A 25,908-nucleotide genomic window follows, 5' to 3' on the forward strand; every position below is an offset into this window, starting at 1 on the left:
TCCCTCAGAGCCTCCAGAAGGAACTAACTCTGCCCACACCTTGATCTCCGACTTCTGGCCTCCAGGACTGTGAGAGTATAAGTTTCTGTTGTCTTAAGCCACCCAGTTTGGGGTAATTTGTTACAGCAGCCCCCAAGAAACCTGTACATCAGCTTGTCTTGTTTTACATCCCTGTGAGAATTTGATGAAATATATTGACCCTCTTCTGGGTAAAATCAGACACAAACCTACAGGCACACGAAAGTCAGCAACTTTCAGCAGTCTAAAGGCCTCTCGAGTGCTGATTGAGGTCTATGAATCTAGGATCTTAACCGTTGCCACCCACTGGCCTCCCAACCTTGAACTTATTAGTAATGTGTCCTCTCCTTGGAGGAGATGAAGATAGCAATAAATGAGTGACATCTTGACTTGTGTATACACTTCAATTATATGAAATCACTTTGTAGAAAGAATCAGTTAATGCATTTAAAAAAATAACAAACCTTGTATCAGTGATTACTATGGTTTGAAATATATATATATCCCTTAATCAATGTTTTGAAGAAAACTGAACAACAAAAACATATTAGAACATTAAAAATCACATAGAGAAAGCTGATTTTAAAATTATTTTGCTATAACACCAATTATGGCTATATTCTAGGTCAGAAAAGGAAGGAAGAATGAACCTTGTGGCAAATATACTGTTTCAATAAATAAAAGCACAGAAAATTGTTCAACTATCTGTAGATGCTAATTCATGTTCTCTGGCATATTAGTTTCTTAAGGCTGCTATTACAAAGTACTGGAGACTGAGTGGCTTAAGACAAGAGAAATTTGTGCTCTCCCAGTCCTGGGGACTAGATGTCTGAGATCAAGATGTAGGCAGAGTGGAGCTCCCTCCGGAGCTTCCAGGGGAGGGTCCTTCCTGCCTCTTCCAGCTTCTGGGGCTCCAGGCATCCCTTGGCTGGTGGCCGCCTCCCTCCCATCTCTGTCTCCATCCCCACATGGCTTCTCCTCTGTGTCTGCCTCTCTCCTCTTCTGCCTCTTAGAGGGACACTGTCATTGGATTTAGGGTCACCCTAATCCAAGATGACGTCATCTCAAGATTCTTCACTTAATCGCATCTGCAAAGACCCTATTTCCAAACAAGGTCTCATTCCCAGGTTCCAGGGGTCAAGATTTGGATATGTCTTTTTGGGGGACACAATTCAACACACTACAACTCCCATTATAACAGGTACGTTGATAGCGTCTACTGTTATCCTCATTGTTTATTTTATTTTTAACAGGTGGTAAAATTTACCAGAGACAACTAACTTTCCCAAGGTTACAGAGCTAGAAAGTTATGGATGGATTTGTAGGTTGACTCTGGGCGTCTGCTTTCAGTGCCCAGCTTTGAACACAATTTTAACTTTGCTGCCTCGCTCACTCATTCTATTTTTCCTGCAGAATTTATTTACTTGAAGTGCATCCTTCCATGGCTTGAGACTGCTGTGTTCCATCTCCTTCCCTCTTTCCTTCGGTAAGAAAAATTAAGGCGCCCCTTGACCTGTAGGGTCCAAACTCAGACCATAGTATGGCATCACCACCACCATCTTTGCTTCACAAAGAGTTGATATATGTGTAGAACTGTGGAGATGAATTGAAAACCCACCTTTCCCCAACACTCGGAGTCCTTGCTGAGCAATAGATGTCTTTTCACAAATTCTTGCTGAGGTCTAGCTGGTTTTCTCACTCCAAGTGTATCTTCTCTCTGAGACTCATATGATGGGAATATTTGCATGACAGCCTCCAAGATTTTGGTATAGATATATATCTGTATATATGTTCATGATGTAGACTTCAGATATCTAGCACCTCTTGAAGAAACCAAATTTCCTTATCTGATGAGACCATCATCACTACTGTGAATATAACTGCTCTCCGTGACATCAGCTGGAGAGCAATATGGCTGTTGATTACATTCTTGGGACAACAAGAGTGACTAAATTCCACTCCTGCTGGCTTCTCTCAACCAGCTTGAAGCCTCATCCATTCTTCGGGATTATAACCGTGATATTGCTGTAGGCCATATCTGTTTCTGTAGACACATCCATTTGTCACTCCAAGGGCAGGGGATAAATCTTTGGCATGCAGTCAACACTCTAAAAATATCTGTTGTACCGTTAGCAACTTGGTGGCATGCTTTCTTTTCTGCAAAATGAGGAGGTTGGGCTGGGGACATGCCAAGATGTCAGATGTCACATCCCAGGCTGCTGTTGTAGGAGTGTTCCAGAATCCAGCCCACTCAAGAAAAGGCATGCACCTGTCACAGGCTGTCAGCTTCAAAACTCTGACCTCCCCTTGCAGTGATTGCTACCAATTTTCTTGCTCTCAAAGTTCTTCCTAAAATTGTGTCTGCAAGCAGCAGTAGGATCCAGACACAGCTGCACAAAGAGAATCCTCCTACTGGTTACCAATGTTTTTGTAAAGAGGGGCGTGTTATTATTTTCTGAGTTGAGGTTGTTAGGTGGCTGCAGTATTTTGTGGTTACACAGTGGGGTGTTTGTTCTTCTGAGTTCCTGTGGTGTAAGCTGTGATGTTGTGGGCAGAGCCTCCAGACCACAGCTTTTTGGGGCCAGAGGGAACTGTTCCTCCCAACACATGCTCACTCCTGCCCCTTTACTGCTGGTTACCGCCAGGTGCAATGCCAGCTCGTGAAAATTAAAATAAAGGCTGCCGAAAAATCAAATCTGGGAAAGAGCTGAATGCAGTTATTTCAGAAGTAAACTGGAATTCTTCCCCCCATAATCAATAGGAATGAAATAGTACAAGTTCTGTCCTCTGTCCTCCCACCCACTCTCAGGTTTACTTAATGATTTTCATGAACTACAATGAGGTCGGTCTCATGTTTAAATGGATTGGGTCCTATTTTGCAATGAAAATGCAGAAGTCACCAAATCGAGAGCTGAAATGGGATGACTTGATGACTGGGCTTATCTAGGACTGTCAACTGGACCACCTCCATGTGGCTTGGGCTTCCATCCAGCATGGCGGCTGGTTTCCACAGGGGAACATTCCAAGAGAAACAGGAGGAAGCTGCGTAGTCTTCGCTAACCTAGTCTTGGAAGTGTCACTTCCATCACGTTCTGTGGTGTTATGGACTGAAATGTGTTCCTTCAAAATTCGCATGTTGAAGTCCTGACTCCTAGGACCTCAGGATGTGGCTGTATTTGGAGATGGGTCTTTAAAGAGGTGATTAAAGTTAAATGTGATCATTAGGGTGTGTTCCAATCCAATAGGACTGGGGTCCTTACGAGAAGAGGAGATGAGGACACAGACACGCACAGAGGGACGACCACGTGAGGACACTGGGAGAAGACGGTGTCTACAGGCCAAGGAGAGAGGGCTCAGGAGGAACCAGGAACCAGCCCTGCCCACACCTAGATCTCGGATGTCCAGCCTCCAGAACTGTGAGAAATAAATGTCTGTTGTGTAAGCTACCCAGACTGTGGTGTTTGTTTTGGGCACCCCAGCAAAATAAGACATATGGGACATGGTAAATCCAACTCAAATTGAAGGGGAAGGAATTTACACTCCACCTCTTAATGGAGGAGTGGCAAGATAAGAACATATGGTATGACAGAGGTCATCTCTGGAAAATACAGTCAGCTGCACCATCTTTAAGATGCCTGTTTTTCAGGGGCCCGTGGAAAGATGAGAACTAATTTATGTGAAGTACTCTGACTCTACTCTGAAATGCATTCAATCAGTTGTCACATACTAGTGAAGCAAGGAGAGTCTTGATCTGGTTCACTTTTCTTAATATCACCCTCCTGACTTCTCAAAGCAATTTTGCCACCAACACCCAACCCCACCCCGAACACTTCCTGCTTTAGATTGCACTCAAAAGCCATCTGAATGTTTTGCTAAATCTTGATGTGTAAACAAGGCATGCCTTGAGTTTAGGGTTTCAGGAGAGGTTTTTTGTTTTTGTGCATTAAAAAACACTCTAAAAGAAAACACATCATTTATAGGAAACCTCATTAAAAATTGTGTAGGGACTTTCTATTCTGTTTCTCATGTAGAGTATGTTCAACTCCATGAATATGGCATTTCACTGGATATAGAGGACCAAAGAATGACTTTGAGAGACAGTCTTACAAGGCACTGGAAGGTGTCTGACCACGGCAGCCCCAGGTAAGATGGACACTCATCAGATCCTTCTACAGCATTTGTCTTCTGATCCTCCCTCGTGGGTACCCTTCCCTGGTGTGGGCGTTGAATGCAACTTGCTGAATGTTTTTTAGGTTTCTCAACCTTGGCAATAGTGACATGTTGGGCCAGATAATTCTTTGCTCTAGGGGGCTGACCTGTGCACTGTAGGATGTTGACCAGCATCCCTGGGCTCTACCTTCTGGATACCAGTAGCATCCTCCATTCTCAGTTGTGACAGCTAAAACTGTCTCTCAGCATTTTCAAATGTCGCCTGAGGGTGGCCATTGTCCCTGGTTGAGAATCACTGTCAGCACAATGTATAATTTATATGCAACACTAATCATAGATATAATTGTTATTTGTGGGTGTGTATATATGTGTTTGGATAGACAGATGATGGATATACAGAAAGATAGATAGATAACAGATAGATGGATAGATAGATGATGAATAGATAGATAGATAGATAGATAGATAATAGGTAGATAGATAGATAATAGGTAGATAGATAGATGAAACATAGATAATAGGTAGATAAATAGATAGATGATTGATAGAGAGATAGATAAATAAATAGATAGATGATAGATGATTGATAGACAGGTGATAGATGGATAGAGAGATAGATAGATAGATGGATAGATAGATAGGATAGATAGATACATAGAAAGAAAGAAATTATATATTAGACATACATTCATAGATAGATAGAGAGGTCCCAATTTGTCTTTTTGAATTTGGCTACAATTTCCATTTAAAGAAAACACCTCTGGTATCGATTTGTCTCCATTTAATCTTAAAAGAAATAATAATCTTACAAAGTTAGCAAGTGTCCAGGAATCTGTCAATAACAGATTGAAAGATTATTATGGGTTTTTATCATGGGTGTTACGACAACGATATGCAACGAAGCAATTTATCATAAAAGTGTGTGGCAGGGGCCTCAAACCTACATGATTTGTGAAAGTCTCAAGTCTGTCTTGTTACCTCATGAAAGAAACTCCATTCAGGGATGCTGAGGCTATATTTGTATAGAAAATAGTAGACCAAGAATTCTAATGGAGAAATCACAGTGACAAAAAAAAATTGTGTCATGTCTGTTTTATTTGTTTTGTTTTTTTGTTTTGGTGAGGAAGATTAGGCCTGAGCTAACATCTGTTGCCAGTCCTCCTCTTTTTTGTGAGGAAGATTGGCCCTGGGCAAACATCTGTGCCAATCTTCCTCTACTTTCTATGGGACACCACCACAGCATGGCTTGATAAGTGGTGTGCACGTCCGTGCTCGCGATCCAAACCTGAGAACCCCGGGCCGCTGAACCGGAATGCGTGAGCTTAACCACCACACCACTGGGCCGACCCACATTTGTATATTTTTAAGTTGTAAGATCTTTATAAGCATAAGGCATTGTGGGTTTTTTTTTTTTAAATCCTATTTTTATTTGCACCTGTTTCAGTAGCATGATAACAGCATTATGTATATGGGAATTACTTGAATTTACAAGGCGTTCTTAGAGAAGTTAGAGAAACACTAGATTTAGTACCTCTGAAGCCCTCTCAAGCTCATTTCAATAATTCTTTAAAACGTTGTCGGACTAATGCAGAAACTAAGAACACGTCTTTGAGAAGGCATCACCCATTGCAGCTTTTCTGCAGTTGCAAAACCTCAAAAGTCCTCTTTCCAATGTAACAATTCTCTCCAAGTAAATTTTGCCTCCGTGGTGAAATTACTTTGTATAAATGCACAGCTTAAAATTAGGTTGAAGCGAGATAATGATTACTCTTTAAAATATTGAGACCGTGATGCTGAAATTGTACGCTTAACATTTAAATTTTTTGAGCTGATTATTCCTACTGCATCCATAGACACATCAATATTCTTTTGCTTGTGCGTTTTTTTAAATTGAGCAATCAGGACTTCAGTGAGAGCAAAAGAAATGTTCATCCCAGGAGTTCTGATCTTGTCTGTATAAGGAGACTTCACTGGGAGAGTCTGTCCAGTTCCTGGGCATTGAGAAGGTTTATGTCAGCAGTGTTTACTGTTACTCATGTTATTGCTTATCTCAGAGTGATTCAGATGGGGAAACTTAGGCTCGTGTATGTCATTCATCTTTCTTCTATTGACTCAGAGGTCCTTGCAACACACAGACATAAAACAAGCTGGAAAACCACCTCCAAGTTCTACAAACAAAGCAACATTTCTGCCTACAATACATTCAGCATTTTGTTGAAACATGTTTTTAAAAGGAAGAAGAACAAGGCTTACAAGTTCAGCAATGAAAGATGGTTATTATGTTGATAATTTCTATAAAGTACTTTTAAATTGTAAAACAATATATAATTAAAGTCTGTACTATTTCAGTTGACTTTTATTAGGACAAGGGTAAGTGAGGTGAACGGTAATGTAAGTATAGAATTAGCAGCTAAAATTAATACTCCTTCCTTGATTTAAGAAGATAGGATGAAAACATATTGTAATTTTAACCCAGAGTTTAGTCTTCATCCTCTCAATTTTCCTGAGACTGTGGGGACTGCAGTCTTCATTCAACCTTTTCTTAAACATTCTGTGATTCCACTAAGCGGTATGATCATTTATTTTTTCATAGAGAAATACACTGGCAAGATTTGCTCTGGACTCACTATTCCATATTATAAAACCATATTTGCAGACCCAAATGCATTTCCTAAAACATATTTTGGATATTTGAGTGGAATAAATTTTTTCAAACAAATCAAGCAAAAAAAAAAGTGTAAATTGTACATGCTTAAGAATTAAAATTTTAAGCAATTTTGTATGCTCTGTCAGAAAGGCATTTTATAATTCCAATGTTGTCTTTGTTCTCTGGCGAGTGATAGAGAAAATTACACAAACGTTTTATCTCTGGACAAGAAGATCTTAAATACAGCACTTAGCCAAGAGAAGTGAGCACAAGGAAATTGCAGATGGTTCATTTCCCCACGAATTACACGAATCTCACTGCGTGTGAAATCACTGTCTTCTATCCTCATCACTAGGGACATTTGGGACTAGATGAGTCTCTGTGGTGGGGCGTCCTGTGCACTGTAGGGTGTGGAGCAGCATCCTGGTCTCCAGCCACCAGATGCCAGGAGTTCCTTCCCCAAGATGTGACAACTAAACTCTCTCCAGACATGGACAATTGTCCCTGGGGGCAAAATGAGGCCAGTTGTGAATAATTGCTCTAAGAGTGAAATTAGGACAATATATATGCAAACTATGTGAAAATCATGAACTCTGATCTTAGCTGGGCTCACTTGCGTTCTGCTGGGTTAGATTCCAAACTTCTGATTGGGTTCATGTGTCTTCATGCTGCAGCCCAGGCTGAGGGGCAGCAGGCACTTGGGTCACGCTCTGCCAGTGGCGGATAAGTCGAGCAAAGAGGACAAGCCAAGGGAGGCAGCCACATTTATGACCCACGTTGTGTCATCATTGTTAATGTTCCATCGGCCTGGGTCATTAATTCAAACCCAATATAATGGGGCAGACATATCTGCTATGCCTATTTTTGTGAGAGATCCTGCAAAGTCCTGCGGCAGAAGGTAGAGACATGTGATTCCATAATAGGAAGGGAGTCAAGAATTGAGAACAATTATGCAGTCTCCGCTTCCCACCTAGGAGTACTCAGTAACTATTTATCAAATCAAAATAAAAATTAATGGAGGATTAATTCCATGAAGGAGTGGATGAATGGTGGGAAGCAGTCATATTGGAAATGTCATGAAAGGCACATTTATGTTCTATGCAGGAAGCTTATCTCATGCTTTTATTTATTTATAGTTTTAGCTTTTTTAAAGCTTTCTTAAAAAACAGCTTTATCAAGATAATATTTGCATACACACAATTCACCTAGAGTGTGCAATCTAATGGTTTTTAATATAGTCACAGATACGTGCAATCATCACCACAGTCAACTCTAGAACATTTTCATTGCCTCGAAAAGAAACCCCATACCCTTTAGCTATAATCTCCTAATCTGTCAAAGCCCTAAGCAACTGATAATCTACTTTATATCTCTATAGATGCTCCTATTCTGGACTTTCATATTAATTGACTTCCATAATATTGGGTATTTTGTGTCTGGCTTCTTTCATTGAGCATAATGTTTTCAAGCTTCATCCATCTTGTAGCGCGTATCAGAACTTTATTCCTTTTCAAAGCCAAATGCTATTCCATTGCCTGGAAAGATTACATTCTGTTTATCCATACTTCTGTTGATGGACACTCGGGTTGTTTCCACCTTTTGGCTGTTAAGCAAAGTGCTGCTATGAACATGTGTGGACAAGTTTTTGTGTTGATGTATGTTTTCGTTTCTCTTGGGTTTATAGGTAGGAGTGGAATGGCTGTATCACAAGGATTTTGACAGAATAGGAATCTTCTGTTTTCTATGACCTGAGAGGGTCTGTTCCTGGTAGAATTCGAAGAAGAATGTGTCAAGAAATGAGGCGGATAAAAACATGTCTTGGTGGCAACTGGGGATTTTGCCAGCTTTGGGCCACGGCTTTCTTAGGTATCGCACTCATTTCTCTCATCTGGGAGAGGTGGTGTTCGTAGGGACATTTTTAAAAAATGCCTGGTTCCTTTCCTTTTGTGCTGGGTTGTGTGTCAGGGGAGGAACAATAAAAAGCAGGTGTAGAGTTCTCCATGACTGAGAGATGGAGAAGTCGGGAAGGCAGACGTGCAATAGATGAGGCAGAGCATGCCCAATGCCCAGGTTTAGACTTGGCCAGTAATGAGAGATGGGGTAGAAAGGTACAAGAGAAATTAAGCAAAGGGAGTAGAGAAAAAGGTCGGGGCATCAGCACCAAGAAGAGAGCTTGACTTTAAGTCAAATGTGTTCTTACCTGTTCTGTGGCCACGGGTGGTTTTGGCACGACCCTCCCAAGGGGAAGATGGTTCCAGGTGTGGGTGCAGTGCTGTTGGGAAGAAGCTATTGCTGATGCCTCACCAAAATGCAATGCGGAAATCTAGACGCCGGCCACTGGGCAGACTTTCAATACGCTTGTGTTTCTATTTCTGCATAAGTACATCCATCATGGTGATTTTGCCTTTCCTCGTGATTAGAGGAAAGAGATGATGGGCCTGAGTACCAAGGCTGCTCCTTGGAAATGATCCGGGCTTCATCCTGCTTTGCTGGATGCCACACTCAGCATCCTTTAGACAGTGATTCGAAATCAGTTACTCTCTCAGAATTCACAACTCCAGGGATTCACTTAGACAGAGAAGGCATGCAGGGTGCATTGGGGAAAGAGCCAATGCTTTAAAGGAGTTTTGTGCTTTCGTGAGCTCAACGGCCCTCTAAGCAGGGACTGTTATTCTCATATTACTGACAAGTAGGGAAACTGATGTTCGGACAACTTGTCGACCTCAGACCAGGTGAAAGGTGTGGGTCGTGTTGAGACCAGTCTTTCCAAATTCCAAACCACAATTACACAAACAAAACAGGTTATAACGCTATGTCCTGCAGATGGGGAGTTTTTAAGCCTGTGCAACTTTTAATTCTAACGTTTAACTCTTTTGGCTTTATTTTGCACACATACTGATCCAATATTTGTTTCTTGCCTGCAAAGCAGCCCCTAATTAAACCTGTTGGCCTGAGTAAGAAGCTGTTGGAGTCGATGCTTCTTATTATATGCTGTGCCTGATGCAATGGCCCGGGAATCTCCAGTTACGGATCATACATGCAATTAGTACGGTTCCTGCTTGTGGTCAGGGTCACCTCTGTCGGGCGTGCTTACAACAGTGAGCTCACCACCAAGGGCTGTGGGTATCGAGGTGCTTCCTAATGTTCCTGCTACAGGAAAACACCTGGGATCTTGTTAAAAACAGCCACACCTCAGGAGGTTCAAATTCCACAGATCTGGGGTGGGGCCCAGGCTGCTGTGTTTAACAAGCTCCCCGGGCTATTCTCATACACACAGAAGCTAAGAAACCGCCAAATTAGGTGATCTATTGAGTTCCTCTGGGTTTAGGTTTGGGACTATTTCACCATGGAAAGAGCTTCTGGAAATTGGTTTGCTCATGGGTCGTGCTCTTTATTTTGGTGTCAAGGCTTTCTTTGTCAAGGTTTATGTTATGGGCTGGACTGTGCCTTCTCCACCTCCAAGTTCATATGTTGGAGTCCTAACCTCCAGAATCTCAGAATGCACCTTATTTGGCAACAGGTTCATTGCAGATGTAATTAGTTAAGATGAGGTCATTAGAGTGGGCCCTAATGCAATGGGACTAGTGTCTTTATTAAAAGAGGCATGTCGGACACATGCACAGATGGGGAGAAGCCCATGTGAAGATGGAGGAGATCAGGATGCTGCACCTACAAACCAAGGAATGCCAAGGATTGCTGACAACCACCAGAAGCTGAGGGAGAGGCAAGGAACAGATTCTGTCCCAGAGCTTTTAGAAGGAACCAACCCTACCAATACCTTGATTTCAGACTTCTGGTCTCCAGAACTGTGAGACAATTTCTATTGTGTAAGCCACCCAGTCTGTGATAACGTTGTCATGGCAGCCTCAGGCCAATAATATAGTTTATTAGTGCAAAAGCTGATACTCTGGTTTTTAGAACTGGGGGCAGCGGCTTCTCGAGGTGAAATTACTTGGGAAAGTTAGAGGTGCAGAAGGTAGGGAGGGCAGCTGGGGGTGCCTTCATGCGTGGGTTGCTACGGACAGAAGAGACAAACTACATGGGAGACAAGAAGAAGATGAGAATGAGAGGGTGACCCGGACCTAGTTTTCCACAAGAGGATGAGATTCAGAAAGCTAAGTGAGATCTGGAATCCAATGTCCTTGCTGGATGCTCGTTTTCTGGGAAACTGGGGATCCCACGGAGATGGTTGTGGGTGCGGTGGGGAATTTTAGACTCTAGGTCAACTCAGATGCGACGAGGCCAAGGGTGTCTCTGGATGTGTGAGGAATCAGATCATTGCTTCTCGATGTGCCTCTCTCTCTCCCCTTCTATCGTCTGGACCTAGCTCTCTGCATTTCTGTCTTTCTCCTTGTATCACCTTCCTTCATATGTGGGCAACCTGGTACTAACATGACAAGGAGCTGTCTTACACTCTGTTTGTAGACTTCCTGTTCCCGTGAGTGATGAATCCAGCACAGAACGTCCATGTTCCGATCATCAATGGTTCTCAAAGTCGGCCCGGACCAGCAGCACTGCATCGACTGGGAATTTGTTCAAAATGCAGATTCTTGGGTCCCTCCCAGACATGGTGAATGGGAAACGGTGGGAGCAGGGCTGTGTTGAACAAGTCATCCAGGAGATTCCAATGCACAGTCAAGGCTGAGAGCTGAGGGTGCTCCTATAGAAGGAAGGAGATGGTAGGGTTTCTTCTTCACGGAGACCCCCAAGGCTTACCACCTGAATCCTTGAGAGGATGGTGCCCTTCTTCAGGAGCAGCAACCTAAAGTTGGATATATGATGGGCAAAATACATGCCAGTCTGGGAGCCACAGGAGCCCACCCCCAATGATGGACATGGGCTGGGCGCTGTAAAAGAGGACATGAGTGGAGCCATATTACAGCAGACCCAGAGCAGCCATTTCGGAGGAATTGACCTGCACATCTTGTTTTCTTTGTCTTCCAAAGTGGACCAAACTGCCAACATTCCCAGAAGTCAGTAAAATGAGAATATCCTATTTGTAAGGAATGATGGAACTAGACTTTGCTGATGACTGAATGGCTAACCATTCAATGAAGCCCAAGTCTAGCTTTTTGTCTGATGACCGAATCACAAGCCAGTCTACAAAGTACAAACCCAGCCTTAACTCATCTCTGATTCTTTAATACAACTTACTTCATCTTCCTCTCTTTTTCCCATAAAACCTCTGAGCCCCTTTCCAGAATCGGGACACTATTTGGGTTTCTACTTGAATCTGTGTCTCCCAAATTGCAATTCTTTTTTTTTTTGGTAAGGAAGATCAGCCCTGAGCTAACATCCATGCCAATCCTCCTCTTTTTTTTTTTTTTTTAATTGATTGTTTTAATGGTTTCTAACATTGTGAAATTTTAGGTTGTACATTTTTGTTTGTCCATCACCATATATATGACTCCCTTCACCCCTTGTGCCCACCCCCCACCCCCACTGCCCCTGGTAACCACAGTCCAGTTTTCTCTGTCCATGAGTTGCTTTATATTCCACATATGAGTGAGATCATACAGTGTTTGTCTTTCTCTTTCTGGCTTATTTCACTTAACATAATACGCTCCAGGCCCATCCATGTTGTTGCAAATGGGACGATTTTGTCTTTTTTTATGGCTGAGTAGTATTCCATTGTATATATATACCACAATTTCTTAATCCAATCATCAGTCAAGGGACACTTAGGTTGCTTCCACTTCTTGGCTATGGTGAATAATGCTGCAATGAACATAGGGGTGCATATGCCTCTTTGGATTGTTGATTTCAGGTTCGTTGGATAGATTCCCAGTAGTGGGCTGGTTGGATCATAGGGCATCTCTATTTTTAATTCTTTGAGGAATCTCCATACCGTTTGTCATAGAGGCTGCACCAGTTTGCATTCCCACCAGCTGTGTATGAGGGTTCCTGTTTCTCCACATCCTCTCCAACACTTGTTGTTCTTTGTCTTGGTGATTATAGCCATTCTAACGGGCGTGAGGTGGTATCTTAGTGTTGTTTTGATTTGCATTTCCCTGATGATTAGTGATGTTGAGCATCTTTTCATGTGCCTATTGACCATCTGTATATCTTCCTTGGAGAAGTGTCTCTTCATTTCCTCTGCCCATTTTTTGATCGGGTTGTTTGTTTTTTTTTGTTGTTCAGTTGTGTGTGTTCTTTATATATTGTGGAGATCAACCCCTTGTCAGATGTATATTTTGCAAATATTCTCTCCCAGCTGGTTGGTTGTCTGTTCATCTTGATTCTGGTTTCATTTGTCTTATAAAAGCTCTTTAATCTGATAAAGTCCCACTTGTTTATTTTTTCTTTAGTTTCCCTAGTTTGGTTAGGCATGTCATCCGAAAAGATTCCTTTAAAACCAATGTCAAAGACTGTGTTGCCTATATTTTCTTCTATGAGTTTTATAGTTTCAGGTCTCACCTTCAGGTCTTTGATCCATTTTGAGTTAATTTTTGTGAATGGTGATAGCACATGGTCCACTTTCATTCTTTTGCATGTGGCTGTCCAGTTTTCCCAACACCATTTATTGAAGAGACTTTCCTTTCTCCATTGCATGTTCTTAGCACCTTTGTCGAAAATTAGCTGTCCGGATATGTGTGGTTTTATTTCTGGGCTTTCAATTCTGTTCCATTGATCTGTGTGCCTGTTTTTGTACCAGTACCATGCTGTTTTGATTACTATTGCTTTGTAGTATGTTTTGAAGTCAGGGATTGTGATGCCTCCTGCTTTGTTCTTTTTTCTTAGGACAATCCTCCTCTTTTTTTGCTGAGAAAGACCTGCCCTGGGCTAACATCTGTGCTCATCTTCCTCCACTTTATATGGTACACCACCACAGCATGGTCTGACAAACGGTGCATCGGTGCGCACCCGGGATCCGAACCCAGGCTGCCAGCAGCAGAGTGCACAAACTTAACTGCTACGCCATGGAGCCAGCCCCCACAAATTGCAATTCTTGAGACCCCCGTATAAACTTTTTGCTTCTCTTGCAGTTTATACCTCGTATTTTTGACAAGCCTGAGGCGTGGGCTAGTGCAGCGTCCCATGCATTCGTCTGGGCTCGGTTCGCGGGAGAGCATGGGACCCTGTCAAGCCTGGTGAGACTCAGAGGTTTCTGCCTGATGGGAGAAAAGTTAGAGCTCATTTCTGCTGGACTCAAAACCAGACTACTGTAGGCTTAGAGCAGGGATCCTCAATCAGGGGTGATTCTGCTCTTTGGGGGAAACTTGACAATGTCTCGAGACATTTTTGATTGTCAAAGTTAAGGAGATGGGACTACTGGCATCAAGTGGGTAGAGACCAAGGATGCTTTTGCATTAGTTTGCTAGGGCCACCATAACAAATGACGACAAACTGGGAGGCTTAAAATAATACGAATTTACCCATTCCCAGTTGTGGAGACTAGAGGTCTGAGATCAAGGTGTCACAGAGCTGCACTCCCTCCGGAGGCTCCAGGGGAGGGTCCTTCCTGCCTCTTCCAGCTTCTGGGGCTCCAGGCGTCCCTGGGCTGGTGGCCGCCTCCCTCCCATCTCTGCCTCCGTCTCCACGTGGCTTCTCCTCTGTGTCTGTGTCTCTCCTCTTCTCTCTCTGATGAGGACACTGTCATTGGATTTAGGGCCACCCTCATGCAGGACGCCCTCATCTCCATCCTTCACTTAATCACATCTGCAAAGACCCTGTCTCCTAATAAAGTCTCATTCGCATGTTCAGGGTGGACATACATTTTGGGGACCACTGTTCAACCCATCACAGGGACCACGTTAGAATTCTGCCGACCACATCCACTCTTTTCGGTGTACTTCCTAACAAGGAAACATGAAGTCTACCTGGAAGGTTCCCTTTCCATAAAAGAATAAAATATATGGATAGTTTCTTCAAACAGCCTCGGATCAAGTCATACCTCTGAAACGTTGACAGTTTGCCTATTTCCAACCAACCACACATTAAAAATTCTCCCACAAAACTCTCTTCCATCTGCCAGTTTGGTTTTTCCCTGTTTTGTGTTTTTTGGGGAAATTCTCCTCTGAGCTGCGTTTTGCTGTTTCTGCACTTCCTTTATTTTGAGAGGACCATGTGTGAGATGAACTTCCGATGGACGGGGGAAGGATTTATTTAGCATCTAGATCTTCCAGAGAATCAGCTCTGTTCTGTGTCACCCAGCCCTGCCAAGCAATTACATGGCTTTAATAAAGATTTAATTGGTTGCTATAATTATGCTAACCATCTAATCCAATGCATAATAAAAGTGCCATTACAAGCCTAATTACTATATAATCAGAAGTTTTCCAGCTAATGGGAGCACATTCTTTGCTAGGAAAGGAATGTGTGCTGTTTCCACTCATTAGCAAAGTAATGTCAGTGTTCTTACAGTGGTTTGCAAAAAAAAAGTGTTTTTTTTTTTGTTTGTTTTTTAGTTTAGGTACCCATTATTAAATAAAATTTTCTTTTTTTATGCGAGCATGCATTTAAGTCTCCAAGAGGAGCCTTGAATATGGTTCGATGAGGTGTTCTCTTTCCATTGCATATGTGTCTTTGATACGTGCTCCAGACAAGGTTGACATGAGGGAAGCCATACTGTAGAAAAGAAGCCCTACTGTAACTTTGGATGACCTCTGACTAACTAACCCAGCTGGATGTGCACCCTCCAGGAGATCTAACTGCTCTGTAGATTTTACAACCCTTGCTTGTGCATGTACCTCCCAGCTGCGATAAGATGATAACTTTGTTCTTTTGAGTTCCTTAGGAATGTGATGACCCCCGAACAGAGAGTCTATGCTGATAGCCATCATCAGTGAAAACTGAAAGATCTGGTGTGGCAACTCCCAGTCTGTAATACCAGAAGATCAACATTCCTAACACCCTCCCCAATAACCCAATGGCCTATATAACTGCTATAAGATTTTTTGCCCCCTTAAGATGGTTCTTTTGGACATGAATCGGCCATCTTCCCTCTTGCTAGCAAGCTGTAATAAAAAGTCCTTTTTCTCCTACCACCTTGCCTCTTGACTATCGGCATGTCTTACAGCGAGCAGAAGGCCCCGCGTTGGGTGGTAACATCTTGAAGAGAGGGGAAGACACCAGCTCAACTGTTAAAAGTGTTTCCTCATCAGAAACATTAGGAATGAGACATCTTTCACAGAAATGTCTTGATATTTAAACAATATACGTGAATGCATTTTGTCAACGAATTCTCAAAATTTAGTTATTATTAATGTATGAATTACTGCAATAAACAGAAAGCAGGTGAGCCAAACTTGCCAGTCAAATGGCTCATGGTGTTGTGGGGCTTGAATAGGGCTGAGGTGTGCTGTCTCTGAAATGACCTTCTTTGGGGGCATCTGCTGGGGTTTCAGAATCTTCCAGAAGGTGCCAGTCGAAATAAAAACATAACTGAGAAGGGAGATGGGAAACCATATGAATTCATTATTTTTATTTTATGCTTTATTATTTTAATTTATTTATTGTTTACTAGAACAAGTAGATGTCCCTTAGGGGAAAAAAAAGGCTCTGAAAGTTTTTATTTTTAACAGCTTTATTGCAGAGACTAGATTTATGCGTGAACGTTGTAGCTTGAAAGAATTAGTGCTCAGGCAGTGGCTAAAGAATAAATGACAGAAAAAGAATCGAGCAGTTGTAACTTGATCCGTTTGCAGCTGTGTGAAATGATGGATGAGGCGGAATGATGGATGAGCACAGGCGTTGAGAGAGGAGTTGACCTTTTCTTTGTTACTAGATTTTAGACCAGTGGTTCTCAACTGGGGGATGACTTTGCCCCCTTGGGAACATCTGGAGATGTATTTGGCTGTTACACTTGGGGAATGGGGGAGAGGGAGAGATGGAGAGAGAGTCTGAGAGTACCTACGACTTTTTCTGGCACTGTTTTAACCATTATGAAGTATACAAGTCAGTGGCATTTGGCACATTCACGATGTTGTGCAACCACCACCTCTATCTAGTTCCAGAACATTTCGTCACCCCTAAAGGAGACCCCGTACCCATCAAGCAGTCAGTCACTCTCCGTTCACCCTCCTGGCAGCCTCTGGTGACCACTCATGTGGATTTGCCTATCCTGGACATTTCACATCAATGGAGTCACACACTATGTGAGCTTTTGTGTCTTTGTCTTTCTATGTGTACGTTTCCTAGAGCTACAGTAACAAAGTAACACCAACTGGGTGGCTTAAAAGAATAGCAATATATTCTGTCACAGTTCTGGAGGCTAGAAGTCCAAAATCAAGGTGTGGAGAAGGCCATGCTCTTTCTGAATGTTCTAGGGAGGGGGGATCCTTCCTTGTCTATTCCTAGCCTCTGGTGGCTTCCAGCAATCCTTGGCATTCCTTCCTCTGTGACTGCATCGCTCCAATCTCTGCCTCCATCATCCCGTAGTTTTCTCTCTGAATCTCTGTGTCTTCTTATGAGGACACCAGTCATATTGAACTAGGGCCACCCTGCTCCACTCAGTAGGACCTCCTCTTAGCTTATTACATCTGCCAAGACCCTATATCCAAATAAGGTCCCATTCTGTGGTACCGGGGTTAGGACGTCAGCCTATCTTTTTTGGGGGTGGGAGGCACAATTGAACCCACCTAAATAAAAGTGTTGGAAACTCAATAAGGACGATCCATACTATTTTACAGAAGAAAACGATATTAAGCTTTTATTTATATTTTTTGTTCTCATTGAAATTAAACTCTCTTCTGGCAGATCAGAACATTTTATAGCTTCCGTGTGGCCAGTTCATTGAATTTTACAGACAGTTTCGTTTTAAGTAAACCAAAAAGTACAAGCAGCTTAAAAAAATTCCTGCAAAGAAACCACAGAGTGAGATATATATGATACAACATTAACCATGCATGGATAAGTATTTGTCAATGTGATATCAGGATTAACATGACTTCAACCAGTATTGACTGAGTGCCAACTATGGGCACAGAGCTGGACTCAAGAGCCGTGAAAAATACAAGGCATGGGTTTGTTTCTCAGCTAAAAGAATATCTGATTCCTGGCACAGTTGTATATGGTCCAATACCACTCAGACGCCATTGCCATGGCCCCAGCCATACTTTTTTAATGCAATGTTTAAAAAAAATCAAAATGAGTGCAAAAAAATAAATAAATAAAATAAGTGCATGATGAGCCACGAGTCAACATTTTAAGGAAAGACAGGGTCAGTACGCACAGATGATACTCAGCCAGGCCAGTTCATCCTCCCCCTTCCTCCTGCGGGGAAGGCAAACCATGGGTGCTCTCAACCTGAGAACCCTCCTTCCCGCAGCATCACTCCAAAAGACGCAACGGAGCTTTGGAAGAGGCGGGTCCAGCTGTCCTTCCGTGCTCTCTGGAGGCCCCTTGCCCATCACCCTCTGCCCCAGCTGCTCCCTCTTCAGAGGCAGCACAGATCATGCACTCCTCTCCTCCACCCAGAGGAAGCATCTTCCATGAGTCATTTAATCCGTGTGCAAAAATACCAGCATGAGGGCTAATTCTCCTTGGACTGCTTTCCCCCGTGGGTCTTGTTTGTGCTATTTCGGGTCCCCTAGCCATGTGGTTACAGACAGTTTTGGCACAGGCTGAAGGCACGGAGATCCATCTGCCTGCTTCTTTCCTCATCAAATAATAGGCATCTCCCTTAAGGGACTGAGGGCGTCTTGTCCCTGCTTCGAGCTCCCATGCGTGGATGTTTTCCTAAGAGTGACAAAGTGTCCGTTCTTTCCAAAGTCACGGCGGAGAAGGTAGAACAGAGTGGCCTTCACTTGGGGCAACTGTTTATCCTTATACCCAACACGCTGTTATGTTTACACAGACAATCTTGGTGTCCCAAGAAAATATTTGCAAGCTCCATTTTTGACTACTGGGGACGCACATCCACAGTTTAGAAGCTGTGCGATGCAGCTGATTTGTCATGAGAGGTTCCATTAAGAAGCGCACGTGGTTTGTGCCGGAAAGGGAGAAATGGCACAGATAATGAGCTGAGCGTCCAACCAAAGTCAGAAAAAGAGGAACAGAGTACACACAGAAAAGTGGAAGGAAAGAAATGAAAACCAACAGAGTTTACTACATTAGATAAAAATGAAATAGAGAGGATCAATGTAGCCAAAATTAGAAGCATTTAAAAAATTTTAATAAAATTAGTTTTATTTTAAATTAAATTAAATTTAAAATTAGCAATTTTATTAAATTTATAAGAAAGTAATTTAAGAATTGTTGAATTTATTTTAAAATAATTTAATTTTAGTAAAATTAGTTTTTTTTTAAGTTAAATTTATTTAAAATTTGCAATTTTTTTAAATTCATAAAAAATAATTTTAAAATTATTAAATTTATTTTAAAAAATTTAATGTGACTAAAATTAGTTTTATTTTCAATTTTACTTTTAACACATTAATTTTATTTTAAATTAAATTTTTACTTTAGTAAAATTAGTTTTATTTTCAATTTTATCTTTCGCATATTAATTTTATTTTAAATAAAATTTTAATTTCTAATAAAATTAAAATACACTAAATAAAATAAAAGCAGTAGAATCAAAAAGATTCTGGTAAGATTGAAAATAAAAAGAAAAAAGAATTTGCCAATGAATGATGCTACGAATACAGAGGTGATACAACTTCAGATGCAGCAGTGTTTATAAAGAAAATAAGGTAATATTATGAATAACTTTGTCCTGGTACCTATAAAAACTTGGACACAATGGTGTCATTACTTTACCAACACTGACTCAAGTACACGTGTAAGACCTGAAAAGTATTATAGAAAGTTAATACATTGAATCAATAGCTTAAAAGCTGCTCACCAAGAATATGCTAGGCCCAGGTGGTTTCATTAAATAGCTGAAAATTTCAGTATTACCTAAACTACTCCAGATAATAGGAAAAAAAATCTCCAAAGTATTTTATGAGGCCGCCAATATTTTTATACCAAAAGCCAATAAAGAAAGCATGGGAAAGAAAATTACAGGTCCATCTCACTTTTTTGAGTAAAATTGCAAATTTCAAAGCAAAGTATTAGAAAAACAAATTAAGTAAGCCATTAAAAGAGTTTGGTTTATAATGGGAAGGCAAAGTTCAACATTAATCTGTGATTGTACATTAAATATTAACAGCTTAAAGGAGAGAACAAAATATAAAAACAAGCACTTCTATCAGTTGATACAGAAAATAACTGGTAAAATTGAGCATCCATTCATGATTTAACAAGCTAGGAATAAATCAAACCTTCCTTAATCTCATGAATGCCTTCTACAAAAGAACTTATTGCACATCATACTAAATAGTGAAATTTTGAAAGCAGTCTCCTTAAAATCAGGAACAATTCAAGGATAACTGTTATCGTTATTTCTATCTCACATCGTCCTGGAGGTTTTAGCCAGTATGATCAGATCAGAAAAAGAAAAAAAGTACAAGAATTGAAAAAAAAGATAATCATATTATTTGCAGATGATATTATATATATATATATATATATAAAAACATATCCCCCCAGAAAAACTTCTAGATAAATCATAGAATTAATGAGTTTAGCAAATTGCCACTTAAAAAATCGTTAAGCAAAGTCAATTTCATTTCAACACACCAGCACAAGAATATTTAATAATATAATAAAAAATAAACCACTTATAATAACAATAAAAAGTAAAGTGTTTGGGATTGTTCTACCAAAAGAAATGAAGAATTAATGAAGAAAATTACCCAACTTTAATGTCCTGTTGACAGACACATCTGAAGGATATCATTCAAGAAATATCATATTCAAAGTTTGAAAAATGCTGTGGCATAAAGATGCGGAAGGTGTCTCTCCCTCTCTTTCTCTTTCTCTCTCTCATTTCAATCATAGCCCCACAATATTTTTTTTCAAGGAGACTGACAATCTGACTTAATTTAAAATTTATATGCAGATAGCCAATATCGCTAAAATAAATTTGAGAGAGAAAAATAAGGTGGAATTGATCCCGCAGATATCAAGTTTACTTTAAAGAAGCTATAGTATGAATGAGGTGTAGCATGGGTGTTGGGATTGAAAATAGTCAATCCAAGGCATGTTAGTGTGTGACAGCTCAATGGGAAAATGATGACCTGTTCAATCTGGGGCTGGGACAACTGGTTATCCATATGGACCAAACCATACTGCAAAATCAAAGCTGTCAAGGTTAAGCAGTCAGGTTTGAAAGGCAAAACCTTAAACTTTTTAGAAGAAAATACAAGCAAATATATTTATGAGCTGGTGGAAGAACAGGTTTTTTCCTTCTCATTTTATTTAATATCAGTTTTTTTTTAATTGATGTCGTAATAGTTTATAACATCGTGAGATTCCAGTTGTATATTATTATTTGTCAGTCACCATATAAATGCACCCCTTCAGCCCTTGTGCCTACCCCCCTATTCTCTTCCCCCTGGTAACCACCAAATTGTTCTCTCTGTCCGTGTGTTAGTTTATATTCCACATATGTGTGAAATCATACAGTGTTTGTCCTTCTCTGACTGGCTTATTTCACTTAACATAATACCCTCCAGCTCCATCCATGTTGTTGCAAATGGGATGATTTTGTCTTTTTTATGTGGCTGAGTAGTATTCCATTGCATATATATACCACATCTTCTTTATCCAATCATCTGTTGATGGACACTTGGGTTGCTTCCACTTCTGGGCTATAGTGAATAATGCTGCAATGAACATAGGTGTGCATAACACTCTTTGGATTGTTGATTTCAAGTTCTTTGGATAAATACCCCTAAGTGGGATAGCTGGATCATAAGGTATTTCTATTATTAATTTTTTGACAAATCTCCAAACTGTTTTCCATAGAGGCTGCACCAGTTTGCATTCCCACCAGGAATAAATGAGGGTTCCCTTTTCTCCACAGCCTCTCCAACATTTTCTGTCTTGGTGATTATAACCATTCTAACAGGTGTAAAGTGACATCTTAGTGTTGTTTTGATTTGCATTTCCCTGATGATTAGTGATGTTGAACATCTTTTCATGTGCCTATTGACCATCTGTATATCTTCCTTGGAAAAATGTCTGTTCATTTCCGCTGCCCATTTTTTGATCTGGTTGTTTGTTTTTTTGTAGAACAGGATTTTTTAACTGAGAGACAACAGGCAGAAACCCTGAAGGAAAAGACTGATGCATTCTACTCCATGAAAATTAAGAACTTCTCTTCCTGAAGACTCCAATGAAAGAGTGAAAAGACAAGCTGTGGACTGAGAGAAGAGATTTACTGTAAATAATCAACAGAGGATTAATATTCATAATACATAAAGAACTCCTACCCATCAACTTGAAAAGACAGCACAATCGCAGAAAAATGGGTAAAAGACGCAAACAGGCATTTCAAAGAAGAAATCTAAGTTACAAATAAACAAATGGAGGTGGGTCACCCAGTAGTAATCAGGGATATAAAATTAAAACCACAATTTCTATCACACAATAGCGAAGCTGACCACAGATGTGGAGACATGGAAATTGTAGACGCGGAAATTGCTATAGCTACTTGGAAAAATCCTGTGGCTTTACTTGGTAAAGATGAGGATATGCGTACGACTCAGCAATTCCACTGATTACTTACCCTGAGAAAATGCCTACAAAAGTGTACTAGGAACCATCTATGAAAATGTTCACGGCACCCGTGTCTGTAGGTGCAAGAGATGGGAAGCGATCCAGATGGTCACTGAGAGGGAAAAAATGTGTAAATAGACCTTGCGGTATGCAGACAGCAGAGTAATACACCGCAGAGAAAATGAGTGAAATATAGCTAAGTACATCAACGTAATTCCCGTAATTCTATCAACTGATTTATTTACAATATGTGGTGAGAGTTTATGAGCGATTTTGACATGATGTAAGTGCGGAATTTCAGAACAGGAACAGATGAGAAATGTCCACGGAGAAAATAACTTCAGAATTATAATTGGCCATAGAATAGGTTGAGAAGCAGCTATTTTTTTTCTCTTTCTCTATTTTACTAAGCAATATATCCCGCATATGACTGGACATTGGTCAAGTGTGTCGACTTTGATCTTTCTCTAGGCAAGAAGTCGACTAGACTTCATCATGCAAAGCTATTCTAAAAATATCTTGTCTTTTTAAAATGGAAGAAATTTATTGTTAATTTTACAAGTATACATTTTCATATGTTAATAAAATAACCGAAAATTCAAGTAATAACCAAAATAAGGCATACCGTTGTCTGATCTTGGTGACACATGAAAGTCTTGAATATTAGAGTAAGTAAATGTACTTCCAGTGTATTATGATTTTAAAATGGTCCTTGAAAGACTTCCTTAATTTTTATTACTTCCTTGTCAACCTTCAGAGTCTAAAATTGATTTTATAGAGTAAAAATAATCAAAAGCAAATTCATTTCTATCCAATTTCCCCACCCAATCTGGTGGTTCCCTTTCTCAATATTTTGTTAAAAATACACATTTCTGTTCAAGCCTCAGGTCCTCATTCGGAGGTTATCTTTGCCTTTCTTCTCTTTTTCAGAACACAGTCAGTTACCACATCCTGTTGACTTGGCTTTATAAGCTCCTTCAAATTTGAACCTTTCTTTCTTTATCTCTGTCATCGATCTCCTGTCCAGGACTACAGGCAAGGGCTGGGTTTCTCTTTGGTCTGTAACAAGCCCTGATTGTAGCAGACAGAATTGTGTTTTTTAGACATTAGTCATATGGTCATGTGAAGACTCGCAAAAGCTTTCTTGTTCTGTCAGTGAAAACATCAATGGGGCATCCAGTTCTTGATCCTTGTAGACTGAGGCACATGTCCCCTCATGATGAGACGGCCCATATTTACCATCTGGCCCTTTCCAGAAAGAGTGTGGCAATCTGTGGTATAGACAAACATGGTTATTGTCCTCACAGAGATCCCTGTCTCCAGTGAGGATAGAGAGAGGTGAATATACACTTGTAGGACATTTCGTCTGCAAGCTTATGGACATTATGTAATGTCCGTAAGACATTTAGGCCATGCCAAAAGATGCTTGAGACCAAATGTCTTGTGGACCAAATGTCTTATGGATGTTTTGGACAGGACCAAATATCAAGGACCTTTTGGTATGGACCACATATCTTTTTAAAAAAAAATATTTTATTGAGGTCATGTTGGCTTATACCATTGTGTGAATTTCGGGCATACATTATTATATTTCAGCTTCTGTATAGACTGTGTCGTGTTCACCACCAATAGTCTAGTTTTTACCCTGGACCACATCTCTTATGGACATTTTGGACAGGACCAAATGTCTGCTAGTGGAACATAGAATTTTAACCTATTATGGTAAATACCAGGGTGAAGACAGAACAGAGTAATAATGCTTCCTTCACAGAATACTGCTGGAATTTAATCAGACAAAGGATGCGACTGACTGCACCTCTTTGCCCGTAGCAGCTATCCCGTCAATGTCCCCAGAATGAGTGAATACACCAAGCATTTCAGACATTACAAGGAACGATCCTAATCTTTCATTTTCTTTTGAATCTCACCAGTTCGAGTTTCGTTTTTTGTCACTCTTTCTATACTTGCGTATTCTTTCTTCCCCCAAAATGGTTTGTATGCACTTTGGAGAAGGAAATTTAAAAAAAAACTTTTCAATTCAATAAAAAGTTATTAAGGCCTTATGGTGCACATGCACAAGGGTTGGTGTTGGCTTATAAACATGCAAGCAGGTGAGGACTTTTGTATAAGGCAGCTCAGGCTGCTGTAACAGAATACCACAGACTAGGCTGCTTAAAGAACAGAAATTTATGTTCTCACAGTTCAGGAGGCTGCAAGTCCAAGGTTAAGTGGTGGGCAGTGTTGGTTCCTGGCGAGAGCTTTCTTCCTGGCTTGTAGATGGCCGTCTTCTCTCTGTGTCCTCACAGGCGAATTGTCTGCACACATCAAGGGAGAGAAAGGGAGAGAGAGAGAGAGGGAGGTCTCATGTCTCTTTTTCTTCTTATAAGGGCACACACCTATGGGATCAGGGAGCCCACCCTCCCAGCCTCAGTTAACCTTAATTACCTCCCTGAAGGTCCCATCTCCAAACACAGCCATGCTGGGGGTTAGAGTTTCAACCTATGATTTTTTTTTGGTGGGGGGAGCAATTCAGTCCATCGCAGCCTTACTTGGGGTCTGTGCCGATTCTGTGGGACCTGACAGTTGCCAGAGCATCCTAATACAAGATCAGGGTATGCTCCATAAATGAGCTGAAAAGGACCACCAATCCCCAGGAAAGTGGCCATAAGATGGCTCATTGTAAGATTTGCTGTCTGAAGTCCTCAGCAAATAGCCCAACACTGTTTGCTTTGGTTCAGAGTCTGCTAGCATCGATCGTTATCTCAAATTGACTCAGTGGGAAAACTTTTTCTTTACTCTGCCTGAACAATTCCTCTGTAATCTCCCTTCCCTCCCACACCTTCCCCTGCTGGATGTAATCTCTGGTATATGTGAAGGTTTCTGGACACCCCAAATCATTCTGAGGGCACACTTGTCCAAACTCAGCCATTAGAAATGCATTGAAGCATAAAGATATATGCACCCCTGTGTTCATTGCAGCGTTATTCACAATAGCCAAGACTTGGAAGCAACTTAGGTTCCCATCAAGGGATGAATGGATAAAGAAGATTGGTATGTATACACAATGGAATACTATTCAGCCATAAAAAATGATGAAATCTGGCCATTTATGACAACATGGATGGACCTTGAGGGTATTATGCAAAGTGAAATAAGTCAGAAGGAGAAGGTCAAATACCGTATGATCTCACTCATAAGCAGAAGATAAAAACAAAAACAAACACATAGAGACAGAGATTGGATTGGTGGTTACCAGAGGGGAAGTGGGGAGGGGGGAGGGCGAAAGGGATGATTAGGCACATGTGTGTTGTGATGGATTGTAATTAGTCTTTGGGGGGTGAACACAGTGTAATCTACACAGAAATCAAAATATAACGCTTTACACCCAAATAAATAAATAAATAAATAAACTTCTTTTATGCCACCCCCCCCCAAAAAAAAGAAAAAAAGAAATGCACTGAAGAGCTACAAAGGCTAATGCCTTCACTTGAAGCTGGTTTTGTCATGCTTTGGGGGCTGCGGTT

General features: G+C 40.9%; 1 long non-coding RNA gene across 1 annotated transcript; it reads left to right on the top strand.

Moving 5' to 3' along the window:
- The first annotated feature begins 1,339 nt into the window (after positions 1–1,339).
- Positions 1,340–24,362, top strand: LOC147911613 (uncharacterized). The gene is made up of 4 exons (XR_015550817.1): positions 1,340–1,504; positions 3,264–3,434; positions 4,050–4,161; positions 21,899–24,362. It is a non-coding gene; the product is annotated as an uncharacterized LOC147911613 (long non-coding RNA).
- The last annotated feature ends 1,546 nt before the right edge of the window (positions 24,363–25,908 follow it).

Source organism: Ceratotherium simum, chromosome Y, assembly GCF_057802395.1.
Source record: "Ceratotherium simum simum isolate JZ-2026a chromosome Y, ASM5780239v1, whole genome shotgun sequence".
Classification (NCBI taxonomy): Eukaryota; Metazoa; Chordata; class Mammalia; order Perissodactyla; family Rhinocerotidae; genus Ceratotherium; species Ceratotherium simum.